The sequence below is a fragment of the Centrocercus urophasianus genome, unplaced genomic scaffold, assembly GCF_019232065.1.
Source record: "Centrocercus urophasianus isolate 14NV4802_14NV808 unplaced genomic scaffold, USGS_Curo_1.0 seq_45, whole genome shotgun sequence".
NCBI classification, from domain to species: Eukaryota; Metazoa; Chordata; class Aves; order Galliformes; family Phasianidae; genus Centrocercus; species Centrocercus urophasianus.
The window spans coordinates 39,698-67,212 of NW_024885033.1; the positions used below are offsets into that span (position 1 = coordinate 39,698).

Below are 27,515 nucleotides of genomic sequence, written 5' to 3' on the forward strand. Positions count from 1 at the left end.
CAGAAGCTCACCAGTATCCAGGATTTTATCAAGAGTCTTCCAATATTGCATACTTCTCTAAAACGTCATTTCATACTTCCCAGCAAGTATGTAACAACTTTGACTTTCTTCTTCAAAAGGACAGTTTCCAGCTCTCAAATGTCACAAGCCCAAAGGGCTATCATACCAGGAGCCAAGAGCTAAACCAAAGGCAGTAGGTAAGCAGGAATTAAAATATTAAAATGCAAATTATTTTTTTAAAAAACCTCTCATCTGTTAAGCCAAACCCATGGCTTGCGTATTGGCTTACTGTTATTATACAGGCTAGATTGTAAGACTTTTCTTTAAAAAATCAGTAAGAGACCTTATTTTATTGAGGAAAGCACAGACAGAAAACAGAAATGATCACTGGGGAAAAAAACAGCCAAACAAAACAAATGATGTTCTCTTTTTTTTTTCCCCCAAAGAAGATTAATAGCCAATGCAGGAAGTCTCTAAAGACTAAGTACTGCAAGTCTGTCACACAGGAAATTAGGCATCCAAGCTTACTGTCAAGTTTCAAGTACACATCTTTCAACCACATAAGATGGAAATGCTGTTTGGTGTGGGAAAGGAGGTTCACAGCTTGTAATTTGCAAATGCAAGTATTAATTTATTCTATTTAAATTGCTGCAATTAATGGAACAATTATATTCTGGCATAAAAAATACAGAACTGTTCAATTGGTGCAGAACTCAGTTTTCCAAAATTAAGAAAAAAGAAAAAGAAAACCCAAATCTGTCTACGTAAATCTGTCCTCCCCAAGAGTTTTTTTGTTTGTTTGTTTGTTTTTTTTTTCCCTCTGAAAAAGGTAACTGAAATATTTTCATATTGTAACGTAAGGATCAAATATTACTATGTTTGAATGTTAGTGGTGATAAAATAATGGCAAATAATATAGCTGCATTGATTTTTATCCCATTAAGTTAGTTTTGAAAATTGACCTATTGGCAGCATTATTTTCTTCATTTTTTGTCTGTCATGTTAGGAAATAAAATCAATTTCTAAGTTCAGCAGTAAAAAAAAAAATCAGAAGTTATTTTTGAGAATTCTTCATCCATGTAAGTTAAAATTTCCCTTTTCAGTTTCATGTCTTATAATAAAGCATTTAAATAGTAATGATTGAACACCCCTTTACTCCAGCACTTGTTGACAAGACCTAAAGCTACTGCTATAGCTCACAAATCAAATTAATAGAAGCGAAGAATTCAATAGAAGAATTGATTACCACAAACTCACGTATTTTATCATACACTAACAGAGGCAGTAAGACACTCAAATAATTGGTCAAAAATTTGTAAGCTCATGAACAAAATCCAGATAAAAGCTGTCAGATGGTGGCTATTCGTGCTCATGAAAGTCCAAAGAACTGACTTCTCCAAGTGCTTTCAAGATCAACTTGACTAAATGTATTACAGTGTATGTATATTCTAAAATAGAAACCACGCAACAAAACACAGTGAAGGAGAGAGAGAAAGGGAATTGACCTTCAGTAGTGCATTCTGAAAGGATCTGAAGGGGATAAGCCTGGGAGCTCGCAGGCTAGAAGTGGACAGAGAAGAACTCTCATGGCTTAAGAGGATGCTGGAGAGGAATAAGAAGTCAAACTGAAGCTTTAAAAAATACAAATGAAGATATCTATGAGCAATCTTGGAAATGATGAAGGACTAAGGGAGGTGAAGGGGATAATGGGGAAGGAAAAGAAACCAGTTACAAGATTAGAGGACAAAACAATGTTACTCTAATTTTCAGGCTGCCATGATAGTTTGTCCAGTAAGAATAAATTCAGTGAATAATTTAAATCAAATGTGAGTTACAAGTGGTATTCTTTCACCCATTCTTGTTGTAACATTTGGGACAATACAGAAATAGGATTTCTTAAGATCTACCCAACTGCTGCAAGACACCTCATTCACTATCTAGAAAGATCTAGATAGTTTTCCATTATCTTTTGACAAAAAATCTGTTTCCATCATCTTTTTTTCAATGACTACCACATAAGTGGCAGCATACACTTGAAAACAACAGCAGCAAAAAGAAAAATACAGATGTCATTGTGTTACCTATGGAAATGGCAAAAACTACATGGTACTAATGTACCAACTGTTGTGGTACATTATCAGCTGGGTGCAGAAAAAGGTAAAAAGGTATGGAGATAAAATAATCAAAGGGTGGAAATTAATACTGCCACAAACAGAGAGGAGGAGGAAAGGAACAAGGATGAAATCAAGCTGAGAACATTTATGTTCAAAATCAAATATAATGACTGGCAATAATGTAAAAACAAAGTTCTAGAAATATTTCCATTAATCATTAGTTGTGTGAGAGTTTGATTTAACAATAACAAAAGCTTTTAAGCTGAGATTATGAGCACGATAAATACAGCCAAGCTTCCCAAAGGGTTGTATTAAAAAAGTGCCAAGTTGCTATTATATGCATTCTATTCACAGCACATTATCTGAGACAATAAAACTTTTTGTTGCTTTTGAAAACAGAAATACGCTCAGTTCCACTGAAAACAGCATAGTCTAAACGCTGTTGCGTATCATAGCAATGACTGTAAAGGCACTTTGAAAACCTAGGAAATTTACTGTTATTTGAGAGAATACTTTAAAATGTTGTGACGATCCTGTTGACCTTTACTGTCTAATGTGGATAGTGCTCCAGTACCAAAATGGACAGACTTAAGTAAATCAGTTCTTTGCTGTGTAGAGAACCACTTATCCTATCTTTGAAGACCTGCACTTTGTAAAATGATACTACGGAGAATAAAATCCCAGGCAGCAAACAAATAATCATTAATAGAACCAATTAATGAACACATCTGCTTCCTATTTGTGACATGGGTATTAAAAGAAATCCCTGTGTAAGTGCTGCTGAAATGAACAGATTTACTATATCCTAATGTTATACATTTAAGAGTTTGTTACTGTATGCCTAATGTACAAATTATCCACAAAGATCTTATGATACAGGAGAATTACAAATTCACAGGCCTAGTAAGACCCTCCTGAGTGAACTTCACATGTAAGATCAATGTTGATTTGCATTAATTGAGCACATTAAATGCATCCCATTTGCCCAACACCTGTTTTATCATGAGTGAGACAACTACCTACGTCCAATCTTCTATCAGGCCCATATTACTGACAAGAAAAAAGCAATCAGAGGTGAAAAAATGCAGTATCCAGACCTCCAGTCAGGACACTGCAAGCAGGTAAGACTGTCAGCAGCATAGATACTGCTAACGGGCATGAAAAAGAAGGGATGAAAACATTTTATCAAGCAAATGAGATATCTGGAAAGACAAAAGCTACTTTAAAAGGGAATTTCGGAGGTTTATTTTCTTTTCAAAGACATATCTTGAAGACTGACAAATGCCTTAAATTTATTCTACTCTGGGTCCAACCCTAAGGAGATGCTTATTCTACTGAAACCTGAGTAGTAACACAAGCAGAATTCCACAACATTTTTTTCAGCCCACTATAAACTATTGAAAATTATAGAGTAAATGTAGAGGGAAACCCAATAACCAAGAATCAGAATAGTATAACAGAATCAATAACAGAATCACAGAATCATAGGGGTTGGAAGGGAGAGACCAATCTGGCAGGTGTCTATGATGGAGTGATGTCATTGGTGGAGAGAGCAAGGGCAACTGATGTCTGGACTAGAGCCAGCCTTTGACAGTGGTATTCACCAGATCCTTATCTCTAAATTACAGGGATATGGATTTAAAGGGTAGACTATCAGGTAAAGAATATCAGATAAATAATTAGTTGAATGGTTGCAACCAGAGGGTCCATGCATCTATGTCCAGATGGAGGCTGGTAATGAGTAGTATCCCTAAGGGTCTATCCTGGAACTGCTGCAGTTCAATAACTTCATCAGTGACTTAGACAGTGTGATCAAGTGCACCCTCAGCAAGTTTGCGATGACACTAAGCTGAGTGGTGCAATTGATACAGTATAAGGAAGGGATGCCATCCAGAGGGAACTTGAAAAGTGAGCCCATAGGAGTCTAATGAGAATCGACAAGGCCAAGTGCAAGGTGCTGCTTGCATTGAGGCAATCCCAGACTGGGATAAGAACTCATTGCAAGAAGCCCTGCAGAGAAGGACTTGAGGCTACTGGCGGACAAAAAAAGCTGGACTTGTGCCAACAGTGTGCACTTGCAGCCCAAAAAGCTAATGGAATCCTGAGCTGCATCAAAAGATGGGTGGCCTGTAAGGAAAAGCAGACGATTGTCTCCCACTGCTCTGCCCTTATTAGGCCCCATTTGGAATACTCCATCCAGGCCTGGGGTCCCCACACAAGAAAGAGAGCTGCTGCAGCAGATTCAGAGAGGGCTATGAGGATGATTAGAAGGCTCTCTTATAAAGAAAGGTTGAGGGAGCTGGGATTGTTTAGCTCCAAGAAGAAAAACTTCTGAAGAGACCTCATTGTGACCTTCCAATATTTGAGGGAAGCTTGTAAGCAGGTGAGAGACTGACTTTTGACACAGTCTGACAGTGACAGGACAAGGGGGAATGGCTTTCAATTAAAAGAGGGAAAGTTTATGTTAGACATTAGGTAGAAATTCTTTACTCAGAGGGTGTTGAGAATTGGAATAGGTTGCTCAGAAAAGTTGTGGATGTCCCATCCCTGGAGCCATTCAAGGCTGGGCTGAATCTCTGGCACAGCCTGATTTAGTGTCTGGCAACCCTGTCCACAGCAGGGGAGCTGGAACTAAATGATATTCAAGGCCCCTTCTACCTAAGCCATCCTATGATTCTCTGATATAACCTCTGAATACCATCTATAGTAGGTTGTATAGGAAAATGTTCAGGTGAGTTTGGGATATCTCTGGAGAAGGAGACTCCACAGCCTCCCTGAGTGGCCTGTTCTGTGCTCTGACATGCCCAAAGTAAAGAATTTTTTTTTCTCATGTTCATATGAAACTTCATATGTTCCAGTTTGTGTCCATTGTCCCTTGTCCTGTTATTGGCAATGACCAAAATGCACCTGTTCCCATTGTCTTGACACGCACCCTTGAGATACTTGTAAGTAATGTTAAGATTCCCTCTCAGTCTTCTCTTCTTCAGGCTGAACAGTCCCTAGTCTTTCAATCTTCCCTCATGAAAGAGATGTTCCAGGCCCCTAATCAACTTGTAAAATCTCTTGAAGTTCCCTGTCTTTCTTGAACTGGGGGCCCAGAACTGTCCACTGTACTTCAGATGGGGACTCACCAGGGCAGAATAGGGGGAGGAGAATCTCCCTTGACAGGCTGCCCACTCTCTTTTTAGTGCACCACAGGATAACATTAGCCTTCTTGGCCACAAAGGCACACTGATAACTCACATTCGACCTTTTGTCTACCAGGACACCTAGGTCCTTCTCTGTAGAGCTCCTTTCTAGCAGGTAAGCCCATAACTTGTATTGATGCATGTGGTTATTACTCTCCAGGTGGATATACTCTTGTTGGACCTCATAAGGTTGTTCCTCTGCACCCAGCTTTCCAGATTGTCCAGGTCTCATTGAATGGCAGCACAACCTTCTTGTGTATCAAGATACTCCCTCTCAGTGTTATATTATTATTAGCAGACTTGCTGAGGTGCATTCAATCCCTTCATCCAGTTCACTTATGAAGATGTTGAACAAGACTGGACCCAGTACCGATGCCAGGGGAACACCAAGAAAGCTCCACTTTCTTAGAGACAGCATCAAGAATATGTTGTTTCATCATCTTCCCAAGGATGGAGGGGAGGCTGACTGTCCTGTAGTTTCTGGGTTTCTCCTTCTCATCCTCTTTTGAGTGACACTGGCTTTCCTCCTGACCTCAAAATGGGTCCTCAGAAGACAGAGGAATATTCACAAGCACACTAAAATCATTAAAAGCAGGAAGCCCAAGCGCTAAATCTTTGGCAGTGAAATCTTACCATATACAAATACAATCATCCTGGAATCTTTTGTCACAAGAATTCTGCAAGCGGAACATGTCTTTCCAAGCACTCCATCTGTCACCAGAGTTGTAATTCTGAGAGAATATGCCCAAAGAGTACATGAAGCAGCATAACATAGCAATGTTTAAAATACTACCAAAAGGAGGAAGAAATTGTAGTGGTTAGCAGATTAGAAAAGAGCAAAATATCCATGAGGCATTTACTTTTTGCCATCCTTGGATCTATGCGGATTCCCCATACGAATGCTTAAAATTAACAACATGCAGACAGCACACTCAGCCTTAGCATGACATTCCTTCTTATTCACTGATTGGGAATAAAATAGAATTTACACATATGAAACAAGAGACCACTATAAAACATGTAAGATTATATTAATTACAAAGTAATATAATGCAGAGGAAGGAAAACACTGATACAACAAAATAACTGTCAAAAGAATGACACTTTGCTGTAAAACCAGTGACAAATATATAAACAAAAGAAACAAAAGAGAATGAGAGCTAGAACATCTGGACAAATCCTTGAGAAAAAAAAAAAGAAGAAAAAACAAAAAACTACTGGATTAATTTCTAGCTACTTAAAGTCTAATAAACTTCCGGAGAACTACAAATTGATGTCTCCAATTGCATAATACACAACCAAGGAATTAGGTGCTTTACTCCTCAGTACAAATTTTCCCTTATTTAGAATCTTCTCTAGTTATGCTTTCCTCTTGAAATGTATTCACGTGATTTCCTTATTGTTTCCTTTCTACCAAGTGGAATGCCTTTGATACAGCACTACGAGAGAATTACATTCAGGTCATCTATGATTTCAGAAGGGAAACTCCCATTGCTTACCCAAAATATTACCAGCAACAGTACAATGGAAACTTGCAAAAAGAAAAAGGCTTTTCTGCTAATAGAAAAAGGCATGGTCTTCCAAACAACCTCTGAGCATACTTGAGGTACAAAAAGGAATCTGAAGTTGTATTTTCGACTAGTTTCAAAAGAACTAGCTAGTGTCTGGAAATTTGGGGCTGGGAAGGAGCAATTAAATTTCCAGCAGCACATAGTATTCTCTGGAGGCTGGGTCACTGTACTACCATATGCTGATTTTGGATCTTCTAACACGATATATTCATCTCCTCAATTTAAATTATCAAATGTGTAAATGGATGAAACACAATACATCCATCTGTATACATTTTCTCAGCTTTGCTGAATGCTTATGAGCATTTTTGTAAAATTTCAAATGAGTATATATGGATTGAGAATTACTGTATTTAGCTGAATAAACAGTTGTCTTCATTACATAAAAAGAACAGTGTGTGGGGGTGCATAAAAGTATTCATCTGTTCATTTCTCCATGTCCCTGCCAACATCAGGAAAAAAAAAGTCTGACTGAAGAGCATGACAGTAAGAATTTTTACTCTTTTTAAAATAAAAGCATGTACATCAACCCACACTTCTCTGAAAACAAGTCACAGAGTTCATTTCCTTTCATCACTTCTCAGCAAGCTGAGGCGATCCAACTTTCTAATACTACAGCCTTGTGTCTGTAGCTGCAGATTCAGCACTGAAAGAGGATACTAAATGTTATTAAAGGAAACTTTTGCCCCTATATGAAGGAGATATTCAAACATGCCTGCAGTGCTATTTAGCTCTAAGTGATCTGAAAGTGTTGATAAAAAAGCAAGTTTTGAATTACTTTTCTCCTTGAATATTGTATTTCAGTGTTTTTATTTTGTTTTAATGAATAGATACCTAAACCAGAACTAATCTTTGTGAGAACTGCACAAAATGACACAACTGAGAAAGAGCAGAAAAAGATTCATTTGTTTAAAGCTTCTTCTGGATAATAATTTCAGACAAGTACAAGATTAAAACTTGCCAGAACTTATTGCAATCTTAAATTGAGACACTAAGTTCCAATGTAGCAATTTCTGGGGGAAAAAAAAATATATATATATTTTTATATATATACATATAATTTAAGTGAGTAACTTGAGACACTTAAATGTGCAACAATTAATAATTCTGTCTTAAACTAAGCAGCCAGTGTGCAGACACTCACACATGTACAAAGAATTTGCAGAGGAATCTTTCTGGAGTCAGAGCAAGCTGGCTGCTCATCTACAACACCTCTTGCAAAGGAAGAGATCAGGGTAGAATGCTCTTCAGAAAAGTTTATCTGATCTGGATCTCAGTTCCTTCCCTCACCTCCAACACCTGTGCTCTGCTCCACTTACAGAAGACTAAGGAATTTGCTTCTTGAGAAGCAGGACTTGAGACAAAATGCAGAGAAGAACTGACTGTGGTTCACCAGAAAGATCACTTCAACTTCTAAATAAAAAGCAACCATGGTTGTGTGGCAGCTGACAGTCACTATAGCAGTTTACAGCCTTTCAAAGGATAGCTCTCTTGCTAACACCAAACTCTCATTAATAGCCAACAATTCCCACATGACCTATTAGGAAGGCTGTACATATAATTAACCCCATTCATTCTGACTACAAAGCTGAATGGTAGAAGGATGAAATCCAACAAAAAGCTTTGTGTGTTAACAGCATCTCTGGAGCCATGTTTTGTAGAGTTGTATTGTTTGTTTTGTTTATGTTCGGTTTCAGACAGTAACTAAATGGAAGGTGAATGTGGATTATTCAAATACAGCCAAGAAATATTAAGCAAAAGAGTTTATAAAAAATTCCCTTGGTTTTGAAATGAGGTACATGGTATATTTTTGTTGACAGACTACAAAATAGGCATTCCAGATTTCTTCTGGAATGTAATGATACAAAATCTCTTCGTAATTTTATACAACCCTAGCAAAACACAAATCCACAGTAAAATTAAGAAAAAAGCCCTGTCATTTGAAATATATTAAATAGTTTCAGAACTCTTCTTAGCTCCTTGAGAGGCACTTGTGCAGATAATCAGTGCACACTTGGAGTAGCTGAAAAGCACCATGTTTTACATGGTCACTTAGTGGAAGAATATTTAGATCATTAAGTTAATCTGGTTATGCCATAGAATGTGTAGTGACAAATCAGTTGGCTACCATGTTCTTTCATTCAGGTACTGCTGAAATGTTCTATTTAACAGTTTGGTATTTCCCAACCAGGGAACTGCAGTACTGCACCTTTTGCTCACTGTCAAAAAGATAGGAATGTTTGCCCAGAGTTAATAAGCTTAGCTTGCGAAAACACAAACCTGAGCGATTGTGTAATCAACCAATAAGATTCGCTCATACGAGCAACATACCATAAACGGGAACCACCAGAAGGGGTCAAGAAAAGGATACGGAGGAAGACTACTTACTTCAACCCATACGACCACCGGGAGGCAGGAGAAGACCCCCTAGCAACAGCCGGATCATGCGCAGACGAACGGTATAAAAGAGCGGGTATTGGCTCAAACCTTGAGACAGTCGATGGAACACAGAATTCCCTTGTGATAAATGTGTCTGCTCATTAACCAGGAGGTAGTAAATATTTCGAGACAAGAATAATCGGGATGTAGTGAATCTTTCATTAAATGTTGATACAACTGCCCAGGCAGTATTTTTTTTGAAACTAGAAGCAAGGGGGTGTTACAGCATCAACAAAAGAATAGCCGAAGACCCCAATAACAACAAATGAGACATGCGCAGAGTACCCTGGAAATACCACGGCAGTCATTTGGAACCACATAAAAGAACGGCCCCAATCTTCGGGTGGCGCGGCAGTTGGCAGGACGGAGATCCCCCTGTCGCCCAGTGCTGCATTGCCTCTTTGTTCTTTGCTCATTATAATTAATAAATTCAACAATTGACTCCTTAAATTTCTGGTCCATCATTTTATTATTTATAACACTCACCACAAGTGAACTGATGAGTCACAGTGGGATTGGAGGCTGCCTGGGCTGCAGCAAACATGTTACAGTGCAGTTCACACTCCTGAGGAATACAGGACATACTAAGAATAAAATAAGGATGCTAAATTTTAGGAAATACTAGCTCTTCAGGGAGTTAATCAACAAATCCCCTGATAATCTGTCCTCAAGAAAAAGGGAGTAGAGCAGAGCTGGCAGACCATTAAGGAAGCTGTTCTCAGAGCACAAAAGCTTTCCATCCCTGGGTGAAGCAAGTCATGAAAAGAAGGTGGGAGGCTGGCATGGCTGAACAGGGACAGGCTGGTCAAACAGAAGAGCAAGAAGAAAATGCACACGCAAAGGAAGCAGGGACAGGTACCCAGGAAGAGTATAGGGATGCTGACAGACTGTATGGTTGCAAACAGGAAGGCCAAGGCTGGAACTGGGCTTGGATAGGGGCGCAAAGAACAAGAAAGACTTCTACAGGTATGTAAACCAGAAAAGGAAAACCCAAGAGGGCATACCCTCTTAGTAAGCAATAGAAGCAGGCTGGTAACAGTGAACAAGGAGAAGGCTGAGGTACTCAGCAACATTTTTGTACCTGTCTTCACTGGGGACTGCTATTCACACAGCCCTTGAGCAGACAGTAGGGAAGGTGGGAACTGGTGAAGCAATGTCCCTCCTACTGTGAGTAAAGATCAGGATTGCAACCACCTGAGGAACCTGAACATCCATAAATCTATGGGTCTCAATGAGATGCATCCAGGAGTCCTGAGAGAATTAGCTGATGTAGTCACCAAGCCACTTTCAATGACATCTGAAAAGTCATGGTAGTCAGGTGAAGTCGCTGGTGACTGGATAAAAGGCACCCACTCTTAAGAAAGGGAAAAAGGATGACCCAGGGAACTACTCGCCTGTCAGTCTTATGTCTGTGCTGGGGAAGATCATGGAGCATTTCCTCTTGGATCATGGAAGTTTCCTCCTGGAAACTGTGCAAAGGCACATGGAAGAGAGAAGGAGATGATATGAAGACTACCTGCATGGCTTCACCAAGGTCAAGTCCTGCCTGACCAACCTAATGGCCTTCTGTGATGGGGTAACTGCCAATGGACAAGGGAAGAGCCACTGATGTCATCTATCTGGACCTCAGTAAGACTTTTGCCATAGTTCTCCATAACATCCTTCTCTCTAAATTAGAAAGAATATAGATTTGGTGGGTGGAGTGTTTGATGGATGAGAAACTGGTTGCGAGATTGTACCCAGTGAGTAGTGGTCAATGGCTCAATGTCTGGATAAAGATAGTGATGAGTGGTATCCCTCAGGGGTCAGCACTGGGATTGATGCTCTTTAAGACCCTCATCAATGACATCAACAGTGAGACTAAGTGCATCATCAGCAAGTTTATAGGTGACATCAAGCTGTGTGGTATGGCTGACACAACTGAGGGACAGGATGCTATTCAGAGAAACTTAAAAAGGCTCAAGCAGTGGGGCCAGGAGAACATCATGAAGTTCAACACATCCAAACTCAAGGTTTTGCCCCTGCGTCATGGCAACTCTCACTATCAACAAAAGCTGGGGAGATGAAAGGATTGAACACAGCCCTGCCAAAAGAGAATAGGGGGATACTGGTGGATGCAAGCTGGACATGACCAGCAATGTGCCCTTGCAGACCAAAAAGCCAACCACATCATGGGCTGCATCAGAAGAATCAAAGCAAGGAAAGTCAAAGGAGGTGATCCTGTTGCTCTACTCTGTGTTGGTGAAACGTCACCTGGAGTACCAAATTCAGATATGGAGTCCTCAGTAAAAAGAGACATAGACCGGTTGAAACACATCCAGAGGAAGGCCATGAAGATGATCCATGGGATGGAATACGTCTTCCACAAAGACCAGCTGAAAGAGCTGGGGCTGCTCAGCCTGAAGAAGAGAAAGATCCAGGAGAATTAATAGTGACCTTTCAATTATCTAAACGGGGGCTATTAGAAAGAAGGGAACAGAATCTTCAGCAGGACAGTAGTGACAGGGCAAGTAGGAATGAGTTCAAACAAAAAGAGGGGAGATTTAGTCTGGATATGAGGGTATTGAAGCACTGGAACTGGAACTGGTTGCCCAGAAGCATGGCGGATACCCAGATCGTGGAGACATTTAGCATCAGGCTGGACAGGACTCTGAACTACCTGATCTATCTGTAGATGTCCCTACTGAAATTGATGACCTTTAAAGTTCCCTTTCAACTGAAGTGATTCTATGCTTCTATGATTTTATGGTTAGTAATTCAAATTACGTCTGAAATTTCAGTTTAATTTAGGAAAGCATATCTTGTTGACACTCCCCAAATTGTGTCATTTCAATGAGATTAATGTCTCAGTATTTCTTTTCACATGAAGTTTGTCAGAAATTTCATCCTGTCATTTAAGATTTAACATTACTATTATTTTTGATTATTTTTGCTTATCTCTGTACAATCAAATAGTTTGAGTTGTTTTAGCTCACTCAGAATGAGGTTTGAAAAATAATTATTTGTAACTATATACAATTGAGAACAAGTTGTAAATAATGCAAGATTTTATGACTTGTCTTTTTGGGGTTCAAGGCAGAAAGAATCCAAGTCTGACTTCTTTTTTTTTTTTTAATTAATCAGATCTTCCAACTGTCTCCACTTACTATGTTTTATGTTTATTCACAGGGAGCTGGAGCAACACCAAACAGGAAGATTGTTTTCAGAAGAGCACCTAACAACTCCAGACTCTAGTAGGCATGTGCAAAATCACAAAGCCAAACAAGGATAAGTCTGAAATAAAACAGCATTAAAGGTGTGCAGTGTGGACATCAGCCACCACGGAGTATTCCAGCCCTACGAATGAACCTCTTGTCAATGGCCTGCAATGTTTGTTAAAAGAGACAGGGATTCAGATTCTGGAGATGAAGGAGATCTGAAAGAGATGTGATTGTAGTTCAGGGGCAGTGTTACCTGCCTGCACATAAAATGGCAAGCGGTTATATTCAGCAAGACTTAGGAATGCAAATTCTTAACATATTGAAATTGTTTATGTGATGTCCTTTGCAACAGTTTGCAAATATCATACACTCAGTATATGAATACTGAGATTTATCGTAAAACATTTAGAAAAAACAAATAGGCAACAATCACCACCTCCAGCTGAATTCATCTTGAAGAGATAGCTGGGGACTGTTACATCATGATGGCAAGACTAATAACAATTAAGATTTGAATTTTTAAAGCCAGAAAAAAAAAAAAAAAAAAAAAAAAAAAAACTGGCTCAATTTGGTTCTGGTCATATGGAAGGACAGCGGACACCCTGACAAGGAGATGGGAACTTGGAGAAGCTATTTAACGAACATGTTGAGGATGTCTGAAAAGGCAATTCTGTCACCACACCCCCAGGGAAGACTAAAGCTGACTATCTTTAGTCTCTGTTTTGGGCTCAAGGCTTGCTTTCTGAGGCATTTCATGTGACAAGAGTCTGACTTAGAGACATACCAGAGGGAATCACTGCTTGTGATTAAGGTATAAGAATAGATGAGTGCTGAAGATGTCCCTCACTGCAGTGTTTCTAGAGAGAAGAGATCAATCACGTATTGGAGTACCTACTAAGATTCAAACAGAACAAAAAGAATGAAAAGCAGAGATTACTGCTGACACTTACAACCCCCTCAGAATCTAAATAGTGAGTTCTCTGAGCCCTTTTTTTGTTTTTGGCTCAATGCTTGATTTCTGAGGCATTTCTTGCAATAAGACTTTGACTTGTCTAGGAGATGAGAGATGGGTGTTGCTGTGTGGCAAACAACATCACTTTGTGGACAATTTTACATTTGAAAGCATTTCTTTGGAGCTGTTTGCCTCTGGAGGAAGGTGCTCAGGAATGTCTATTGGCAGAAGATCTGGCCTGTGACCAAATAACTCCAGCTTGGTATGGGAGAATTGGAGAATGACATCATTGTGTCCAGTGAAAAACAGGATGCAGGTGGGCACCTCCTTGATCTCCTGGCAAGGCCTGGAAAATGGGAACAAAGGAGCTTTTGCTGAGGTCCCAAAGCCAGAAGCTGTCACTCCAAAGAGAAATGACTCAATCACTTTGGATTTGAGCTGTCACTCCAAAGAGAGCTGACTCAAACACTTTGGACTTATAAATAAGTCTGTACTGTTGTCATATTTTGTCGTCAACTGAAAAACAACCTGTCACTACTGAAGATCAACGTCTGAACTACAAGCAGTGCTGGAATTGGTGGTGGTGACTATTTGACTATTTCTCTCTTGCTTCCTACAGTGACTCTTTGCTTTTATTTCCTATCTTTCCTATTGCCCTATTGTCTTTCCTTTCCCATCTCCCTAAATGACTAGGAATTGTAATAAACAGGTCGGGCTAACATTTGACTCTGTGTGTCTTAATCTTGCTGTTGAGTAATACATATATTAAAAGAATCTCTCCCTCCTATAAATTGGAGTGAGACACTACCTGACAAAATTAATAGCAGCAAACAGTCTGCATGACAACTTCCTTACAAATCTTCAGTTTTCCTATTAAAATGCACAATAGGTTGATGTATGAAGTGTTCAAGGTCACTGACTCCTGAAAGGAGGAATCACAGGTTTACAGCAGCATGGGATTTGCAATGGATCTGCCAGTGCTGGAACTAGCCCAGCTGTTATTTGGTTTTGCTGGCCCATGAAGTAAGAAGCTTTCCTGGCGTCTGCTTGGGAAGCCCACAGCTGTTTTGAGGAACAAATGAGCTGGCAAAAACAAAACATGGAAATAATAACAAAACAAACAAACAAACAACAAAAAAAAAAACAGCCAACCAATCAAATAAACAAAAACTAACAACAACACATGCAAACACTGAAATTTAGGTTTCTTAATAGCAAGTTAATTAAAAAAACCAAATATTCTGGGGCCTGCTTACAAAAGAATTCAGAAAAATTCTGATCTTTTCTCCTCATTTCTGTAAATTTTGTGCTTGCTATTAAAAAAAAAAAAGATACTGATTGGAAAAAAACAGCACTGGCATATGGTTAGATGCGCACAAGATGGTTCCTTTCAAAACTGGGATTAAACCTGGATGTGATTTAGGACATAGTGTAAAAATAACTATTACCTTCATACCTATAAGTGCATAGATGTATTTAAAGAATAAAATGATTACAAACTACAAGTGTAACACAAAAATAATCAAAGAATAAATAAACAACTTTTTGCTTACTAAACCTTTTCCTCTTTTATTTTCTCCCTAATTATAATGGTATGACTCCTATTTTGACAGGGGAATGAGTGGTACTGATTTGCACTGCAGTATTAAAAAAAATTATTTTTTCCTTTGAATAGTTTAAACTAATGTGCAAGGAATGACAAATTCAGATACAGAAAATTCAGTCCCTACCTTAACCCAAATTTTCCCTAAGCCTTCAGTGATAAGAGGTGAGGTTTTCGCATACTACCAGGTCTTCACACTACTGAAAAATGCACCTCATCACATAAACTTGCTTTTGGACCAGCATGGGAGAAATATCTATGAAAGATTTCTAAATGTGGTTTAGTTTTAGAGCGAATTAATGTAAACAGACATACATAAAGGGGCAAAACTTGATTGTTCCAGATTGCACACATAAACCAAAATCTGTATACATTTCTTTTATTTGCTTCTGTATAGTCTATGCCTGCCTGCTGCATGAATGAATATCCCTACCATTTTTTAAACACCTGCACTGAGACAAGATCTGTATTAAAGACTGCTCTGCAATTTCCACAGATGCTGAATTGACTTCAGTATAGATGTCACTTGTAAGAAAAATCCTGTCTCTAAGGGCCCATCAGCATTTCTGAGTTTCAACTACAAACTTATTAACTGGAGTTCTGTTTTGGAAAGGTGTTAATCTTTTTTATGTCTTTTTTTTTTTTTTTTTTTTTTTTTAATGTAAAAATTGCTAGCTGCTTCACTGCTCATGTATTTTCTACTTATTGTCTTTGCAGTTATCAACCATGAAACCATCAAATATTTAGTGCAGAATGTATAATCAGCAGGCAGCTCCATCAAAACAGCCACTGATTTTGTCAAAGGATTATTAAACATCCAAAGATTTTTCACTCCTCTAACGTCTAAAACCAACCAACCAATCAAACAAAAACAAAAAACCCTCAACAAAAAACAACAAAAAACAAAGAAAGGACAAGACCTCACAAAACTTAAATGTGATTTACTACCCCAAACCTAAAGTTACTACAGGTACGTTCCAGAAGTAGTGTACTAGTACTTAAAGGTTCATGCTCAAAATCAAGTGTCTCAGATTAATAATGAATAAAGTGAAAAACTCTACTTTGTTTCCCAGCTTTCTGTGTTTAAGATTGCCTTAAGTTCACTCAAAGTTTAGAAATGTTGTTTTAAGCGCTAGGTATTATAGGTTCTGAAGTCTTCTCTTTTCCTGTTTGTATTTACATGCATGTATAAACACGGATACAATTCAATTGTATCAACTGTATTCAATTTTAGACTTCAGGAATCTTACTTGAAGGTTTGATAACATGATTATGTGGACAAAAATACATTTGTTTTTCAAATCTGAATAAGAGCGAGCTCTGCTTAAATATTTCTATGTTATACATTCCTATGAGCTGTTCCTACTATAACTGTAAGAAACGTAGGGCCAGACATCTGTTTATACATAAAACCTCCCGACAACTAGTAATGTGTTTCCTACTGGAAAGGTTGTGAATACATGCAATCACACACTACATTTTCTTCTTTTACTCTGCCCAAAAGGCAGAAAGACTTTGTAAATAATTACCCTCTTTCTCCATATTCCACAAGTAAAAAAGATCTAGAGAACTGAATTATCTTAGATTGTTTTGAGTTTTTGCTGAATCATGTCTGCAGAAGTGATGGACACATGGCATACAGGTCTGTTATAACACCATCTTGATGAACCTAAGTCTGTATAATCCATTAAATCAAGGGAGGTTTTTTTAATTTATTTTTATTTTTAAATACGATTCTAAGATTTTGAAGATTCAACAGCGCATGCTATAGATCGGATGTAATTAAACCTGGGAAGGATGATCGGTCTTAAACCAAAGGTGAACTGCTCTAGTACAACTTTCAGTTTGTCTCTTTTTTAAAATTGCAAATACTGTCAACCTTCAATTTCAACCATTTAGATACTTAGGGAACCTAAAGCCCATAAGACTCTCCATGACACAGATCTCTATAGAGATATATATACATATAATTCTATTCATACCAAGTGCATTTTTACATACTATTCCCATGATGAGAAGGATAAGAACCTGGCATAAAGATAAATTATAATGTGGCCTGAGTTAAAGATAAGCTGCTAAGCTTTATAAGGAAATTTGTGCTGTATCGTCAAGTGGTTCACTACACACTGAAGCGTAATCTGAACATATTTTTTCAAGAATAAAATAATATTGGGTGATGGCGCTGGACAGCAGCCAAAGATGGAGTTCACCACAGTCTTTAATGAAGATAAAAAGCCCCACATTTGAAAGTACATTCTGCTCCATGTGTAAACAGAATCTTCATATTCTGTCTCAATAATTTACTTTGCATTGCCACCTGCCTTCCCATCATCACTGTAGAACTGTCAGGTCACAGCTTCAATTGCTGACTGAGCACCTGGTGAACGGATGTGACCAGAAGAAGTAGACCCAGGGTGGGGACGTTCTGGGCTCATATGAAGGCTAGTCACTGAAGGGAACATATCTCTTGGACCTAGGATGCTTTTTGAGAAGGAGCTAGAAAGCCCCTTCACCAGCGGAGCGAGTTAAACTCTTCCTTCTGCATGTGATTATTGGCCTACCCGTGAATGTTTTACCTGTCAGAAACAATTTTGCTTCTTTCTGAGCAGAACATTTGGTGTAGTTGGCAGGGTACCAAGGAAAGCATCTTAAAGACAGAAATAGCATTTGTAAAGACTATTCCTGAGCTCCATCAGAAGAGGGGTGGCCAGCAGGGACAGGGAAGTGATTGTCCCCCTCTACTTTGCCTTTGCGAGGCCCCATCTGTCTCCAGGCTTGGGGCCTCCAATGCAGGAAAGATGTGGAGCTGCTGGAGAGGGTCCAGAGGAGATCCACAAAGACAGGCTGAGGGAGCTGGGCTTGTTCAGTCAAGGGAAGAGAAGGATGGGAGGAGACTTCATTGCAGCCTTCCAGCATTTAAACGGGGATTATAAACAGGAGGGGAATCAACTTGTTACAAGGGTAGACAGTGACAGGACAAGGGGAACGGTTTTAAGCTCAAGGAGGGAAGGTTTAGATTAGATGTCGGGGGAAGTTCTATACAGAGAGCGTGGTCAGGTGCTGGAACAGGCTGCCCAGAGAGGTTGTGGATGCTCTGTCCCTGGAGGCTGGATGGGGCCCTGGCTACTTGGTCTACTACCAAATCTGGAGGTTGGTGGCCCAGCCTGTGGCAGGGGGGTTGGAACTTGATGATCCTTGAGGTCCTTTCCAACCCAAGGCATTCTGTGATTCTGTTCCACAATGGTTTGGATGCAGAAGATCTCTCTTGAAAAGGAGTTACCCGGGTTTCTAGTATCTCTGTAGCATTCTGCCGTGGAGGTAGTAGAAAAACGGAAACCATTTAGGAGTTACAGGGACATTCCCAAGTTGCCATCTTGTATGGCTGAATTTCTTGGAAAATTTGAGAAATCATATTTCAACTGCTAGGGAAAGGCAGCTTAATGCATCAACTGTGGCATGGCCGCAGCTAGTAGCGTTGAATTCCATCAGATCTGAAGAAAAGTTAGGGAAGGAAAATGAGGTGATATTTGCCCAAGTCGAGCACAAGCCTACCTTGTTTTGTGGGGTGATAAGCTCAAAAAACAGGTAGGAATCTACCAATGGAAAAATTTAGATCCATAATCTTGAAAGATTATAACCTAGATTAATGAGATCCTTGGAACATAAATGGACCAAAAAATAAGAATAAAATAGAAAATTCTTCTGATAAAGTGGAAACTATTAGTGTAACCCTAAGAAAAACTACAAAGAAGACACAACTAGAGGCTCTGGTACAACTGGAATCTCTAGAAAATGTGACCGGCAGTGACTCAAAAAACTAAAACTTTCCAGGGAAGACCAGCAAGTATACCCTCTGCTGAAACAATACATACCATGGCTTGCTTGTGTGGGGCAGCTGAACTAATGGATCTGGTACAAAAACTTTAAACACTAACAGGGTGCTGCACTTAGGTCGGGGCAATCCCAGTTTAAAGACTGGGGGAAGACCTCCTTGAGAGCAGCGCTGCGGAGAAGGACTTGGGGGTCCTGGTGGATGAGAAGCTGTACACGAGCCAGCAGTGTGTGCTTGCAGCCCGGAAGGCCAGCTGTGTTCTGGGCTGCATTAAAAATGGGGCGAGCAGCAGGGAGAGGAGGTGATCGTCCCCCTCTACTTGGCTCTTGTGAGGCCCTATCTGCAGTACTGTGTCCAGGCCTGCGGCCCCCAGCACAAGAAAGATGCAGAGCTCTCGGAGGGGGTCCAGAGGAGAGCCACAAAGGTGATCAGAGGGCTGGAGAACCTCTCCTACGGGGAAGGGTTGAGGGAACCGGGCTTTTTTAGCTTGGAGAAGAGAAGGCTCTGAGGAGACCTCATTGTGGCCTTCCAGTACTTGAAGGGAATGTATAAACTGGAGGGGGAACGGCTGTTTGTGAGGGTGGATGGTGATAGGACAAGGGGAATGGTTTTAAACTGAGACAGGGGAGGTTTAGGCTGGATATTAGGAGGAAGTTTTTCACCCCGAGGGTGGTGAGGCACTGGAACAGGTTGCTCAAGGAGGCTGTGGATGCCCCATCCCTGCAGGTATTCAAGGCCAGGGTGGATGCGGCTCTGGGCAGCCTGGTCTGGTGGCGACCCTGCACAAAGCAGGGAGGCTGAAACTAGATGATCACTGCATTGGAAACAGTGATGCCAGCAGGAGCAGGGCAGTGACTGTACCTCTGTATTCAGCTCTGGTGAGGCCGCACCTCGAGTACTGTGTCCAGTTTTGGGCCCCTCACTGCAAGAAAGATATTGAGGCCCTGGAACGTGTTCAAAGGAGGGCAACAAAGCTGGTGAGGGGTCTGGAACACAGGCCTGATGAGGAGCGGCTGAAGGAGCTGCTGGATACGTTCAGTCTGGAGAAGAGGAGGCTCAGGGGAGACCTCATTGCTTTCTATAACTTCCTGAAGGGAGGTTGTAGTGAGCTGGGGGTTGGTCTCTTCTCTCGTGTCATTAGTGATAGGACCAGGGGGAATGGCTTCAAGCTGTGCAGGGGAGATTTAAGCTGAATGTTAGGGAATACTACTTCTCTGAAACAGTGGTCAAGCACTGGAATGTGCTGCCCAGGGAGGTGGTGGAGTCACCAACCCTGGAGGCGTTCAAGGATTCTGGATTTCGTGTTGAGGGACATGGTTTAGTGAGTTTACTGTTTGTGACACATGGATAGTTGGACTGGATGATCTTTTAGGTCTTTTCTAACCTTGGTGATTCTATGATTCTATGATCACTGTGGTCCTTTTCAACCCAGACCATTCTATGATTCTATAATTCTTTGAAAAATTAGGAGTCCCTGAATGGTTATTAAGACTCTGGGACATGGGGTAGAAGATATTAGTCAGTGGGTCTGAGATGTCACAGTTAGCTTCCATCATGCCCCACCTCGCCAAGTGACAAAGATTATGTTCAGCTGTTAGACATGATGATGGGAATAATTTGCTATTACAATGGCTAGTTGCCTTGTATAAGCATACATAGCCAAATGAAAGCCCATTCAGAATAGAATGTGGGATAATATGGAAAACCTACAAACATACATAAAGGAATTAGGAATGAAAGGGGTCATTTATGAGGAGGACTTCCAAAGTTCTGAACTAGTTAAATTCTCAACTGGGCTAAGAGATCTAATCATGCAGCAAGACCCTTCTCTTCAGTATGGAACCCTAGTAGTTATTTTGAACCCTCTGGTAGCTAGAATTGCAACTGTCCAACAAGCAGTGCCAACAGTAGCTGACCTAGGAGAAATAGAACATCTAAGATCCAGGCAAAATCTGTGTCCTATAGAGACTTGACTATAGTCCTAGAGAGACTTGACCTTGTAAATCAGCTTGAAGGGCTCCACCATCAGGACTGGTGAGAGTATCTTGCCAGCAAATGTAGAACGATTTAATAAAGGCAAGGATCAAACCCCAAAAGATAAACAACTGAATCATGTATTACTAAATTTATGGTGGTAACTGTAATCAATCAATTTTTTAAGCCTGTTCTGAAGGGAAAGCGTAAGTAGAATAGAGAGAGTCCCCAACCAGCCATGGAATTCAGGAGATGTCTCTGAATCTGAAACGAGAAGGCAGCAGCCCCAGGAGGCCCAGTTGGCTACTGCTGGGGCTTCTCTGGAACAAGGTCTGTGTCTAGATATATTAATGGCATAAAATGAGGGCCAAGGTCCTCCTAGAGTTTGGGTCTCCTTGGGCCGTATGTTGAACTGACAACATATTGGTTCTGAAAGAATATACATCAGATCATCACCCTAGTAGATACTAGAGCCAAAACATCTATAATTTATGGCAATTCATCATGATTTCTGGGCACGGGTATTGTTATAGGAAGGTTTGGAGAGAAATGACTTCAGTAACCCAAACTTCGTTGAAGTTAGATGTTGGGTGTCTATGCTCCCTGGGAGTAGAAAGTTCCTATAGCCCCATCTCAGGAATGCATACTGGGTATAGGGACTGATTCTCCAAACTAATACTGGAGAGTTCAGGCTATGGATTAGAAGTACTGGTGTTTGGGTGGCGCAGTTGACTTTTGCAGGGTTATATAAAATCCAAATTAAAGGAAATTAAGTATGCTATTCCCAAACTGGGATGCTGAATAATCTCCTGCTCCCTGCCCCTGAGGACCTCAAGCCAGGGACCTATAAGGTAAAGTGGCCTTAGGAGGTACAGGTAGGACTGAAGTGGTGCAGCCTACTTGCTCTTTGGAGGAAGTTACTAGAAGAGGGGGAGTTGATAACTCTGCAAGTAATTGGTATGTGGATCTCAGAAATTATAATACAGACCTGGTTGTACATTTGCTTTACTCCCTTGAGATCTGTGGCCCACAAGACCACCAGCAGGAGCAATATCACTGAACTCCGATTTGTTCCATTGTCACTAAAGACAATTCTGCTCTTCAACAGCACCCGGTGGTGGTCTTTCTTAAAGAAAAGAACTAGATATTCTAGAAGCATCTACCAAATACATCATGCAACATTTATGATCCTGCAATGACTACAAACCTTGCACGTGATCTTGCAACAACTACAAAGCCTGTACACACAAGTGAATGGATTTATGGACTTCTGTGTACTCAGTATGGGAACTACTGATTGTATATTTCGTACTTGAAGTGTATGGGCTCATTTCCAAATATGCCCAATCACTGTTCATGCTGTGTTGGGGAGGAGTGTAGGGGGCTAGGTCATGGCTTGAACTGGTGACTAAGCACCTGGTAAAGGGGGTATGGATGGCAAATTCTCCACACCTGTGCTCCCCAAGTGACCAGAAGGGGTGGACACAAGATGGAGCCACGCTGGCCTCATGTTAGGCTTGACCACTGAAAGAGTATCTCTTGGATCTAGGCTGCTTCCTGAGGAGTGCATAGTCTCTGCGTAGTCAGAGATCCCCTTTACCAGCTGGGTGAGTACAGCTCTTCTTCCTTTATCTTTTTGTATAAGAGCACTGGCCCACTTTGCCTGATATCACCAAGAACCCATGAGAAGCAAATTTTCTTCTTTGTAAACAGAACAATCATATAAAAAAACATTTCAAGACGCTTAAAAGTAATAATAATAACCACTTAACACTGCCATCTGCTGAGCCAGAACAAAAATAATTTGACTTTGTGATTGAAAGACTTGTTTCAGTGACTACTACTGTACACCGCAAATACACATTAACCAATCAGCTGACGAAGTCTCACCATCTCCCCAAGTTTTGTTAATGACTTGTGAAAATTATTTCATACGGTCAGACTCAGTTCGCATGAGCAGCACTGCAGTCAGTTATGGGGCACAAGTAAAACCCAGCAGGGTCAAAGCCAAATCTTAGTTCCGCTGCAAGGCAAGCTTATACCATAAATTGCAGTGACTTGAAGATAGAATTTTTATTTTTATTTTTTTTTTTACCTCCACATACTGATTAAGGTAGTATTTGAATCACTACCAAAATATGCTGCAGAGGTTTCAGCTAACTTAAGGAAGAATGAGGAAATCAGTGTATCCCATATCCTTGAAAGTCATTTACATTTCTACTTCTGGCAGCCCCTTATGAGAGTTGCTTACTATTTTTAATTTAAAAAACACAAATTTCCCCTTCCAGAGGTCCTCACAGGGATTCTTATATAAATAAGGAAGCCAGCTTGCTTTGTCATATACTGTTATAATTGTAAACTAGTTGAGCATGAACAATAGAGAAGATGTGGGGTACCTGAACCGTAAGGACCATATTAACCCAAGGAGCCACATCCTAGAAACCATCATAGAAACTGAACTAGTTGAAGCTGGAATACCTATGGCCTTTGGCACGACACGTGCAGAAGAAGTAACGGTGGAGTTTGGGGCATAGAATGGGCATGGAATATTGTAATGAGCTTCTAGAAGAAATTGCAACTACCACCCCTTGTCTATGAATATGTATTTTTTTTTTTTTTTTGGTAAATGAAGGCTTTTCCCACCAAAGAATTCATTTGTCAGTGACTAACAGATAATTAAAGAGCATTTTGTTATTTTATGGAAACAGGACATCTGTTGAACCATTTTTTATTCATTCCTTTGCAGAAGTTGTTTCATTTTGTTTGGTTTTGCAATATTGAAATGAAGCCCAAAATAGATGGTGTCTTGTCAGTTACAAAGTCATTCAATCGAGTCCACTGTATTAATTATGGATTCTATACTGCCATGTAAATTACGGTTAAAATTCAAATGAATGAGAACAGCCAAATTAGTGCTTGAAATACGAATCTGAAAATAAGATTTCAACATGCTTTCGTAAGACAATCAATCTCCAAAATCCAGCTGTTTTTTCTTGTAGTGACAAGTAACTAGTAGGCAGTACACTGGTGTTTAATTGATGGATATAGTAAAACAACATATAAAAATATTTTCTGTAGAGTCATTTACAGATTTTTCTCTGCATTTCTTTGGGTTCCTCAGTTTATGCCTCTTCCTTGAACTTTCAGAAACTAGCCTTGGTCTTCAAAGATCTGTTTTGATTAAGACATCCTTTACTCTGCAGAAGTTAGGAAATGAATTCACCATGCCAAAAAAAAAAAATGTTGATCCCTAACACTAGAACCAATCAACTTAAAAGGCAAGCCTCCCCCAAGCTCACGCCCTTGGGGGTACATTTGTAGGTATCCCAGCTTTACTAACCATTGCAGATTCACTGAAATGTAAAAATTACCTTTCTATCCAATATGCACGTACCTCTCCCTCATGCCCCATGCATTTCAAACATCTGACAACTGTTTTATTTCAGGACAGTTAATCAACCATGAGTATTTACTTATAGAAAACTATCTTCAAGAGAAGGTAACTAGACCAGAAAAATTTGCTTTAGGCAGAGACAATCACGAAGCAAAAATTAATGCTTTCGGTTTCTTTCCAGAATAATAAAAACGTAAGCCATTTGAGTACTCCAGAGTCACTGACACCAGTGGGTCCAATAAAAACAGCTTTTTATTTTTGAATGAAGTTTTACTCTACAGACTGTAAAGACACCCAACTGGTTGCATATTTATTTTAGGTCTAAGGTGCTTCAGAGAACAGGCTTATTCTGAGGAGGAAGGATTCTTATTGCAAAAAGCTTAAATTTCTGCAGCTTCCAGACCAAAGCTGCTGCTGGAAAGAAAGCCTGTGGTAGGCTATGCTCCTGTAGCATTTCTGTTGCATATTAGAGAAATTTTGGAGGAGTGTTTTCAAGAGCATTGCACTCATCTGCCTCTCTTTTCACTAACATGCACATCAAATTTCCAATGGCCGAGTGGAAGCTATATAGTTCAAGTGCACGTTTTCTGAGAAAATGTTAACAATGGCTTATAAAGCACTATGTAAAAATAGAAGCATTCATCTTTCTAATGCCAACCACCTCCCCTTACGCCACATTTTTCTCTTTCTTACTTCATATTCACCGACTGCCTAAACCACTTCTCCGTTGGTCTGATAAAATAATTTGAGCATGGCTGTAAGAATGTTTACTTTTAGACTCAAATAGGTAATTTTTTTTTGTTACTTTATACATTATTTTTTGTTACATTGTAGAACTAATGCTATATCTATAAGGTATTTCTGTAAAGGCAAGATTCATCATCCCATCTTTAATGCTCTTTCCTCATCTACTTCTGCACCAGACTGAAGACTCTCAAAATTACTTAGTTTATTTTTAAGAAACAAAGAAACCAGCACAAACAAATGTTAGTTTGTTTTGTAGAAATAGGTACTTACTTCCAAAGTAACATATGTATAAAACAGTAAACGATCTCTAACCACTGCTGTCAAATCCTACCAAGCACATAATCTCTACATATGTACACAGACTACAGCTTTCGAACTCCACTATTTTCTTTTCTGCCTTCTTTACTTTTTCAATGCTGTTTACTCTCCATTCTCTTCTTACTTTATTTATTCTTTGAATATTTTTCTATTTGTTCTCTACCTCAATTAGAACTTCCTGAGAGCTAAACAATATTCGAATTTAGTTATTCATACTGCAGTAATTGTATGAATTTAAAACTTAGTGCTCTTTAAAACTGAATTTAAATGAATTTAAAACAAAGTGCTCTTATTCATAAATAACAGTAAGAATGGCCCTAGACTAAACTTTCAGGTTGACCTCCCCTAACATGGAGAGAGTTCTGATGTAGGTTTATAGGTGACCTTCCATACACATACAAGGAAAATCCATCACATTTTGAGACGAAGGAGACATGGGAAAGATATAAAGTCCTAAAAATATATCAAGAATGAAGAAAAACAAGAAAATACAGACTGCTGACAAACAGACAAGTGACTTGACAAATGCAGTGTTTTTTCTTGACTACTCACTCAGTGTTAGCAATGTCAGTAAGACTTGCTCAGGTATGACACATCAAGGCAGAAGGGGAAGATAATCTTCACACTCCATATGGTTTAATTTACCTGCATATGCAAATACATACATATTTCCTGACCATCACACAACAATTGAGAAAGAAATAACAAGTCAAACTTGGCCTTCATCTGTTCTCAAAAAATTGTACTAATCTCATTTTAATCCTTGTGTAATCAATGAATATTAAGATGTTATAATTACAAAATAAAAAAGAGAGTTTGGCAAAGCAGATAATGATAACAAAAAGAGAATAGACAGAAAGCTTACCCCTATCCTGGGCTCATTTACAAATCTTCAGCAGAGAAGAAGATCTCCAGAAAAGATCCTTCCCCACTCGTACCCAGCTCTTAAATAGGTCTTCTGGCAGCACAGCTGAATTGCCTTCACCTGTGCTCCTCTGGCTGACTCACCGCTCGCCTCAGGGGATCAATCAGAGGTTCAGGCTGTGACTCAGCAGTTCCCGTACCATCCTTCAATATTGTCACATACAGAAATGAAGGGTCTTATTTTTAGCATTTCTGATACAGAAAGTTAAACCAAGGAGGGCTTAGGAGCCATGTTTGATAGCAGGGCATAGGTAGCTTTTTTAAAGTCAACTCCTGACAACGAGTTCTTGTTCCTACAAAGAACCGCATTCTTCTGAGCATCACAATTATACAAGTTTTTTAGGAAAGTATAAAACATGGGCACAACATTTTATGGTGTCAAAAATTCTCTTTCCTCTTTCCAATAAGCTTTTTCTTAAACACATTCACTTTCTGCCTGTCTGTTAAACCAAGAACTGTCTTAGATCCAAAAAGTGTTAAACACTGCACAAATATAACTTTCAAATTTATGCTGAGGTCAGTGGCAGCACACACGATAGTTGAGCTGTGCACGAATGTTAGGACAGGTATCACTGGGATACTCCTCCCATAACGGAGATGTTATATTAATTTTCTCTTTTAAAAATACATGCAGTGATGTATCGATTTTTGGAGAAAACTGGGAATTCTCTTCATTTGTTCAACAGTTTACAGAAACATACATATCCTTGCACTTCTGTCCTGATGAAAGCTATATTTTAAAACACTTATTCAGGTTCTAATTTGTCTTAATACCATAACATGGAAAAAAAAAAATAGCCAACATCAATCAGTTCAAATGGAGAAGCCTTCAAGAAATTATATTATGTATCATCATACTGCTTTCCCCTGCCCTATAATAACAAGTGGCACAAAATGCTCTCCCCAAATAAGCATATTCATCCATCCACTTTATTCCCGAGAGCACAACAGTTATAACACTGTAGTTACTAACTTCCTCTTCAAAAGTTATGTTTCATTTCTGAGAACACATTATGGGTCTATAATCAACCTCAGTAAAATGTTCTTTATTGGATAACATTCTATTTTTAGAACTAAATAATTTCCTGCAGGTATGTAAGAAGAGACGTTTTGGAGACAAACTACCTTCATTATGTGGTAGATCACTCTTAAGTGATTCTTATTCACAGAAACTTCCTCAGCTATTCACAGATTATATTACTTCTCTGTAATGTAAGAAATGGTATCTTTTACTGTGGCACTGCTTGGCCTTTACTTAT

At 39.5% G+C, this 27,515-nt stretch overlaps 1 protein-coding gene and 1 long non-coding RNA gene across 7 annotated transcripts in view; one reads left to right on the top strand and one right to left on the bottom strand.

The window, feature by feature from the left end:
- The window catches only part of TPK1 (thiamin pyrophosphokinase 1), a 187,107-nt gene that overhangs the window by 34,815 nt on the left and 124,777 nt on the right, over nucleotides 1-27,515 (bottom strand). Inside the window, exon 7 of one of the 6 annotated variants that reach the window (XR_006171336.1) lies at nucleotides 12-179. The exons of the other annotated variants lie outside the window; for them this stretch is intronic. The gene's annotated coding sequence lies outside the window, so the exon portion shown is untranslated. The remainder of the gene's footprint in view (nucleotides 1-11; nucleotides 180-27,515) is intronic. 6 annotated transcript variants of the gene reach the window in all.
- LOC122168743 lies at nucleotides 9,100-9,762 on the top strand. The gene is made up of 2 exons (XR_006171339.1): nucleotides 9,100-9,346; nucleotides 9,520-9,762. It is a non-coding gene; the product is annotated as an uncharacterized LOC122168743 (long non-coding RNA).